The sequence below is a fragment of the Myotis brandtii genome, unplaced genomic scaffold (assembly GCF_000412655.1).
Source record: "Myotis brandtii unplaced genomic scaffold, ASM41265v1 scaffold89, whole genome shotgun sequence".
In the NCBI taxonomy this organism is placed as follows: Eukaryota; Metazoa; Chordata; class Mammalia; order Chiroptera; family Vespertilionidae; genus Myotis; species Myotis brandtii.
Window position 1 is genome coordinate 2,926,021 of NW_005371645.1, and position 7,541 is coordinate 2,933,561.

The 7,541-nt window shown below is 53.1% G+C and overlaps 1 pseudogene; it reads left to right on the forward strand.

Annotated features, from left to right (window-relative positions):
* The first annotated feature begins 66 nt into the window (after positions 1 to 66).
* LOC102250824 overlaps positions 67 to 7,541 on the forward strand; it is a 116,686-nt pseudogene continuing 109,211 nt past the window's right edge.

Below are 7,541 nucleotides of genomic sequence, written 5' to 3' on the forward strand. Positions count from 1 at the left end.
GCGGGGGTCGGGGCAGGAGGCGGGGGTGGGGCAGGAGGCGGTGGCAGATGAGAGTTGGACATACCGATGACGAGGCCCTTGGCGACCTTCTCCGAGCAGCTCACTGTCGTGGTGAGCGTGGGGTTTCCTTAAAGACGCTGACTCCCCAGATGCGGGGGAAGAAGGTGGGAAGGAACCCCTTTACATCTGGGCAGGATTTGAACAGCAGTCGTTGTCCAGGCTGCAAACAGGAAACCAGTATATCAACGAAGAGGCAGAAAACCGGACTGACTGGGCCAACCCCAGCGCAGCTCATTTGGTGGAAAAGAAGGCTTGGCGGCAAGCAGCCCATCACGGATTCAGCAGCTCAGCACCGTCATTGCGCATCTGGACTCACTCTACTTTCCCGCTCTGCCGTCTTTCACACGCTGACTTGTCCTCATCCTTGGGAGCACATGTCACACAGGGCGCCTGCAGCTCCAAGCGCCACGCCTCCCGTGGGCAGGAGGAGGCGGGCGGAAGGAGGCGCTCACTCTTTCCTTGGGAGACTTGCCCTTTAGGTGTCATTGGCCAGAGCTCAGCACATACCTTCCCCTGGAACCTGAGGGTCAGGTACTGGGATTGCAGAGCTGGCTGGCACCCATCCTGACTCCTCCCCTGCGGCTGAGCAAGGAGGAAGGGGTCTAGCTGCTGGGGTGGCAACCGGCAGTGTCTGCCATAGGAATCCACCCTTCCACACCCTTTGGTAGCCATGGGTGAGGGTGGGGAAGAACCAGAGACCTTGCAGAAGGGACAAGCCCTTGAAGGATTAGAAGGAAAAGAAGGATTAGATTTTAGAGTTGATATTCACGACAGACATGATACCTCCACCATTAACTGAGCGCCCATGCGGGGCAGGAGGCGGATTGCTTTACGATTTGATCTTGTACACTGAGCACCACCAAGATGAGGGTGACCTTATGGTGGCGGAGCTGGTGACAGGATCCTGTGCTCAAGGGGCGCTTCCTGCATGCCAGGCCCTTCACAGTCACCATCCCAGCCCCTCCTCAAAACTGGCGAGAGGGGCAGGTGCTGTGAGTATCTGTTCTGCAGAGAAAGCAGAATGTGGAGGGAGGACTGATCATTTGCCTGAGCCCTTGGCTAGCAGCAGCCAGCCCCAGGCCCTCGTCTCAGAGGTCACACCCTGGCCCCCCACACTCGGCAGTAAGAGGAAGCTGCTGGCAAGCTCTGCTAGACCAGAGGGGGAGCAATTGCATGTTCGAATGGGGAATTGGCTGCCATAAGCATCCTGTTTACCAGTGTCCAAGTCTTCAGCATTTCATGTTCCACACAATTTTGCAACTAAAGCACATCCATCAGACAGCTTGTGCCTTCCATCTCTCACCCTTGTTAACAGCTCACTGGTCTTCACGGCACCTCTGGGGCCTGGAGAACAGGGCGGTTAGGCGTGCGCATGGGCTAAGTGCCCGTCTGGGGCCAGGACTCTTTCCGAGGGAGAGAATGACACAGGCGACACTTGGGGCAGGAGGGGCACATTCTGACGCAGGAAAGAGAGTCTCCAACAACCGATGACACCAGCTGTCGAAATTGCACAGGTTCCCCACGCGGCTCGGCTCACTTGAGACGGGAGAAGAGGCGGCTTCGAGCGATCTGGCACAGCTCGGTGCTCAGCTTCACCCGGGCATCTCCCTGCTCCTCACCGAGGCCCTGGAGAGACACCTGCATTATCCATTTTACCGCCCAGAAAACGAGGCCTTGAATGTCTACGCAATTTGCTTAAAGCTATACAGCTCGTGAGAGCCAGCGATGAACCCGGTGCCCCGGCTCTGACTCCAGACCACGGCCCAGGTGCCCTGGGCAGAGCGAGCTGGTGGGGGCATTGGGGGCAGACAAAGGGGTCCTGAAACCCATAGTCCTTGTTTCCTTAAAATCCCATTTCTGTTCCAAATATATTCCAAGATGTGTATATTTCAGGATGAGCACACATGCATGGCAGCGTGCTGGAAAGTCATCTGTAACAGTCAGAACAAAAGTAAAGAGACTGCAAGTACAAGATGACACCCACGCTACACCCAGAGTGTCCTAGGGGAGGAGAGAGGTCGAAGGCCAGCCAGCCTTTCTCCGGATAATCCTGGCTGCTCCAGGCTGGGTCTTCATGCGGTCATTTTGCTGAGTTCAGTTTCTTTCCTTCCCATTTCCCAAGCTGCTGGCCTGCCTGCTTCGGTCAGAGGGGAGACGGCTGGGGAGTGAGGCCCAGTTCCAACCACCACTGTCAGCCCCTCTCCCTTCAAGATGACTTACAGAATTTTGGGTTCCTTTCTCCAGTTTGGAGATTAGAGGTATTATCTAGAAATGGCATTATCACAAATCACAATCAGAACCTAAAGCAGGGGATCCGGAATGATGGGCTGTCTGTCCGAGGCTGCCCCTAGCTCACAGATCCCCACCCCCCACTACCGGCGCCCTAGGACGGCCAGGTGGTGGGGAGTGGAGGGCAGCCCTGATTTCAGCCCTCACTGTGCAGAACACAGTAAGAAACGTGGCCCCGACCCAGCCTAGTCTCCTTCCCAGAGTGTTTTCCAGGACTTGAAAGCAGAAAGCTGCGGACATTCTCACCCAGCTTGCGGAGACAGCAGGGACATTCCAGGAACTCCTTTTCGAGTGTTGTTGGATTACTTAAATCCTGCAGCTTAGCCTGGAAAGACTCAATTAACAGGAGTTTTAGGAAAACTTCAGAACCATGAAAGGCCCAATGCCATGTTCAAAAAGAGATGAGAAAGGGGTGGCGGCAGCAGCCTTTTGTGGTTCCTAATGGCCTCCCAGTCCCTGGGAGGCCGGGCTACGTGTTCATCACCGAGGTTTCCGAGTTTTCTCTTCCCATGAACCCCTTTTCCCTGAGCAATCAACGCCCCTGGCTCCTCAGAAGGGCTGAATGTGTGGGACCCACTGACTGTCTATAAGAAGTTGCCAAAGGTCATTCAGATATGATTTCTTTCATCAAAATAACTGTCTCTAGAAAGCCTGATTGGACTCACTATTTTGGTTTTTAATCCAAACAACTGTTTGGCAGCTGTAGCCATTTAAACACACCCAGGAAAACAGGGGGTCCGCCTTTATTCTATGTGACGGCAGGCTTAGGGAACGCTCCCTGAAAATCACACACTTTGGGGAGATAAAATGTTTAAAGTTGTAGATAAAACAGAAGTGCAATCCAAGATCTTTAGGCTTTTTCAGGCTCTTTACCAGGAGCTTTTCGCAAGCTTCTCTGCTGGGGAGGCAGCTGCCCGCCCCAGGCCGTGGGCACTCAGTGCATGCACTTCACGGCCGTAGGAACACGTCCGGCAGCATCACTCCGTTGTGTAGAAGTTGGTCAACAATCCAAGCACAGTGTCAATTTAAAATATCTTTTAAAAAAACCACAAACACAACTACTTCCATCCAACCACCCGAGTGCCCTGTGCTTGCTAGTGCATTGTTAGCAACATTACGTCGCCATTGGCAAAGCTCTAACATTGACTTCAGCGAAGCTATGAATGCGATGTGGGTCTTGCATTTGAGGAATATGTCCATTGCCTGCACATAGTTGGCACCTTGGGCCTGCTCTAGAGCGCAGAGGCCAGTGTGTGGTGAGGCCTGGAGCGGTCCTCGCGGCGCCGGCTAGCAGCCTTAGGCAAGCCCGCCAGCATGCGAGTGTCTCCACCGCAGCAGGCCTTTCCCAGGGAGCCTTGGCAACACCGCCTGGACCTCAGCCCGCAGCACAGAGGCACGGAGGTCGTGGCGGTTGCTTCAGCAGAACAAGTGGAAAGTGATAAAGGCATCACTTTGTTTCCTACCAGCTGTCATAGTTGTGCAGCTCTGAAAACCAACAGGTATCATACATATAAGTATGCGTTTTCTGTTGCTGCATGACAAATGACCCCACACGTGGTGTCCTGAAATAGCACACACTCTAGCTCACCCCTCTGTAGATCTGCAGTCCTGGTTGGCCGGACTGGCTTCTCTACTCTGGTTGTCATAAGGCCAAAATCAAGGAGTCATTGGGGCTGCGTTCCTTTCTGGAGACTTTGGGTTGGGTTTCCAAGCTCATTCCCGTTTGGGGCTGAATTCAGTTCCTTTCAGATGTAGACCTAGTCCCAGTATCCTCCCCAGTCGCTGCTGCTGCTCTGTCCTCCAGAGGCACCTGCATCCTCCTCAAGCTCGAACACTGCCCACCCCACAGCGATGGTGTTCCTCTCACACTTGGAATCTCTCCTGTCATCGGCCAGAAAACGTTCTGTACTTTTAGGGTTCATGTGATTGAATTGGGCCCAGGTGGATCACCCAGCTAATCTCTCTTCTTTAAAGTTTGTAACCTTAACTACAGCTGCAAAGTCCCAGATGACACAACGTATTCACAGGTTCCAGGGATTAGGATACGGACATTTTGGGGGAGCCCATTATGTGGCCTGCCACAATATCCATATACTTTTATATCCTGAAAAGCAGCATTATAGCTGAGCCCTGGTAGGATCTGCATTGCAATCTGACTAACTGAGCAAAATGTAATTAATGTTGTGTCAGTTACCTATCGCTGCAGAACAAATTACCCCCAAATTTAGCAGCTTCACAAGATAAGCCTTTCGGGAGTCAGCAATCAGTTGCAGCTAGTTGAGTGCCTCTAGTCCAGGAGTCCTCAAACTTTTTAAACAGGGGGCCAGTTCACTGTCCCTCAGACCGTTGGAGGGCCGGACTATAGTTTAAAAAAAACTATGAACAAATTCCTATGCACACTGCACATATCTTATTTTGAAGTAAAAAAACAAAACGGGAACAAATACAATATTTGTATTTGCATGTGGCCCGCGGGCTGTAGTTTGAGGACCCCTGCTCTAGTCCAAGGTTTCTCATGAGGTTACCCAGCTGCAGTTTCAACTGAAGGGGCTTCATTGATTTGGGAGGTTGAAGATCTACTTCCAAGTTTATCACATGTTGGCAGCCTCAGAAAGTTCACCTCCGAGTTGGGTGAGTGATCTGACAGAGCCGGAGGCAGGGAGCAGCCGAGTGAGTGCACCGAGCGCGAGAGCCTGGGCGGGAGCCACATCTTTCTTCTTTTGCAAGCACCTTCCCCATTTTTAGTGCACATTTCAGTGGTGTACACGCACTCACGTCGCTGTGTGCAGATCTCCAGAACTTTCTCATCTTGCCAACCAGTACTCCATACTCACTGAGCACCTCTCTGCCCCTCCCCATTCCCTGGCAGCCACCACCTACTCTCTGTCGTTTTGAAGACAACTGTAGGTTGTGACTACTGTAGGTATGTCACATAAATGGAATCTTACATTATCTATTTTTGTTTTGTTACTGGATTATTTCACTTAGTGTAATGTCTTCCAGTTCATCCATATTGCAGGTGGAATTTCCTATACATTTAAAGCTGAATAATGTTCCATGGTATGTGTGGACCACAGTCTCTTTTTTATCTGTTCATCTGTTAATGGGCATCTGGTGCTTCCATCCCTTGGGTTTTGTGAATAATGCTGCTGTGAGCACAGATGTGCAAATACCTTTGCCAGATACTGTTTCTAATTCTTTTGAATATATACCAGGATGGGGACTGCTGGAAAGTTCTATTTTAATTTGGGGGAACGCTCTCTACCGTTCCCACAGCTGCTGCACCATTTTACATCCCAACCAACAGTGCCACCGCGTGCCTTACAGTTTCTCTGCATTCTCACCACCACTTGTTATTTTCTGTTTTCTTTTTCCTTCAATAGTGGCCACGTAGTGGTGTGAGGTGGTATCTCACCGTGGTTTGGTCTGCACCACTAACGATGAGGGATGTTGAGCTTCTCTCACAGGCCATTAGCCATCTGTAGAGTATGCTCTTTAGATGGAAGCCGCAGTCTTTCGAAAACCTGTTATCGGAAGAGACATCCCATCACTTCTGTTGTATTCTGTTCGTTAGATGTGAGTCAGAAAGTGCAGTCCAGTGTCACGTGGAGCCAGTGCCAGGAGGCAGGGCTCAAGGGGCCGTTGAGAGGCTGCTGGCCACAGATGGTGTCCGGGCCCACGGGAAGGGGCTCAGCCCGCAGGGCACCATGGAGCTTTTCATAAACTTCCCTTTTGAGTAGAATCACTGGGAGGCTCATTAAAGACAAAGTCTTAGGTTCCTTCCCTGGAAGTGCCAAATCAGTGGGTCTTGGGTATATCCCAGGAATCTGTTTTTTAAAAAACCATCTGGGGATTCTTTCTTTATTATTAAGATACTAGAGGCCTGGTGCACGAAATTCGTGTATGGGGGGCAGGAGGGAAAAGGGCCCCTCAGTCTGGCCTGCACCCTCTCCAATCCGGGACCCCTTGGGGGATGTCCGACTGCGGGTTTGTGCCTGCACTTTTAACAGATGACAGCTCCATTGTTGTTTCTTTCTTTTCATGCTTAAACCCATTGGAATTAGTAGGTATTCAAAGTGTGTATACATTTTGGGGGGACACCCTGTATATCTCTAGTCAGCAGTGAAAGGAACCAATGGCAAATTTGGAACCCCCAGACAGGGAACCCCACTCACTCTCCACATGTCTCCCCACTCCACTTTCCACCTTCACGGGCAGTGGGAGAATCAATGTTTTCTCTCATTAACTCGGAAAAGCATGTCCTGTCACCCGCTGCCCGGCAGGAGTGCACTAGGCCCCAAGCGAGCGAGGCTCAATCTGGGCAGCCTTCGCTCATGGGTGCTGGCACCCAAAGTGCACATTTCTCCTCTGCAGTCACCCCGACTATCCCACCATTTCACTGAGAGGACGGAATTCCTTTCCGCCTCTGGGTTCTTGATCTTGAACGCTGACCCAAGGCACCTCAGCAAGGGCCGCCCGCACCCACCAGGTATGTCTGTCTGCACCTGCTCCCGCCTCAGCACCTGCATTAGCCCCATGGAGGTGATCTCCTCGCTGCACTGGCCTCTGCAGGAACGGGGCATCACCACTCCGCCCTCTCACTGTCATCTCACAGGCACACACCCTCAGCACCCAGAACACCCAGACACTCTCCAAAGGACATGAGTGTGCCGGAGGCATGCTGGGGTTGATGGAAGTGCGGTGGAGGGGCTGGGGGAACTTGCGCATGCCTTGGTTCGGGACTGTTGCAGGCGCGTGAGGGTGACAGCACGCTGGGGGACGTTCGCACGCCAGGGGGGGAGGAGAGGATGTGCGCACCGGAGGCCTGTGGCTCTGCAGATCCGCAAACCCCCGTGGCGCAGCCAGGAGGACGTCAATCTGGCCTGCCACGGTGGCTGTCCCTGCGATTGCGCACCTTCTGGGCCAGGAGGCGGGACTTGCGCAGCCACTCCTCAGCGCTGTTGGCCTGCAGGCACTACTTCAGCTTGGCTCCTAGGCTCTGCTTGGCACACTCACGACTGCCACCACGGCCATGTGGGGAGTACAGGCCACCCTCCTCCGGCCTGCCTCCCCTGCTCAGAGGCTCTCACTGGCACTGCCCGGAGCAGCCGGGGCGGGGTGCTGGCGTGCGCTGCTCACCTGCCCGGAGTGACTGGGGCTGGGCAGAAGCCAGGCGTCCTGCCCTGCCCAAC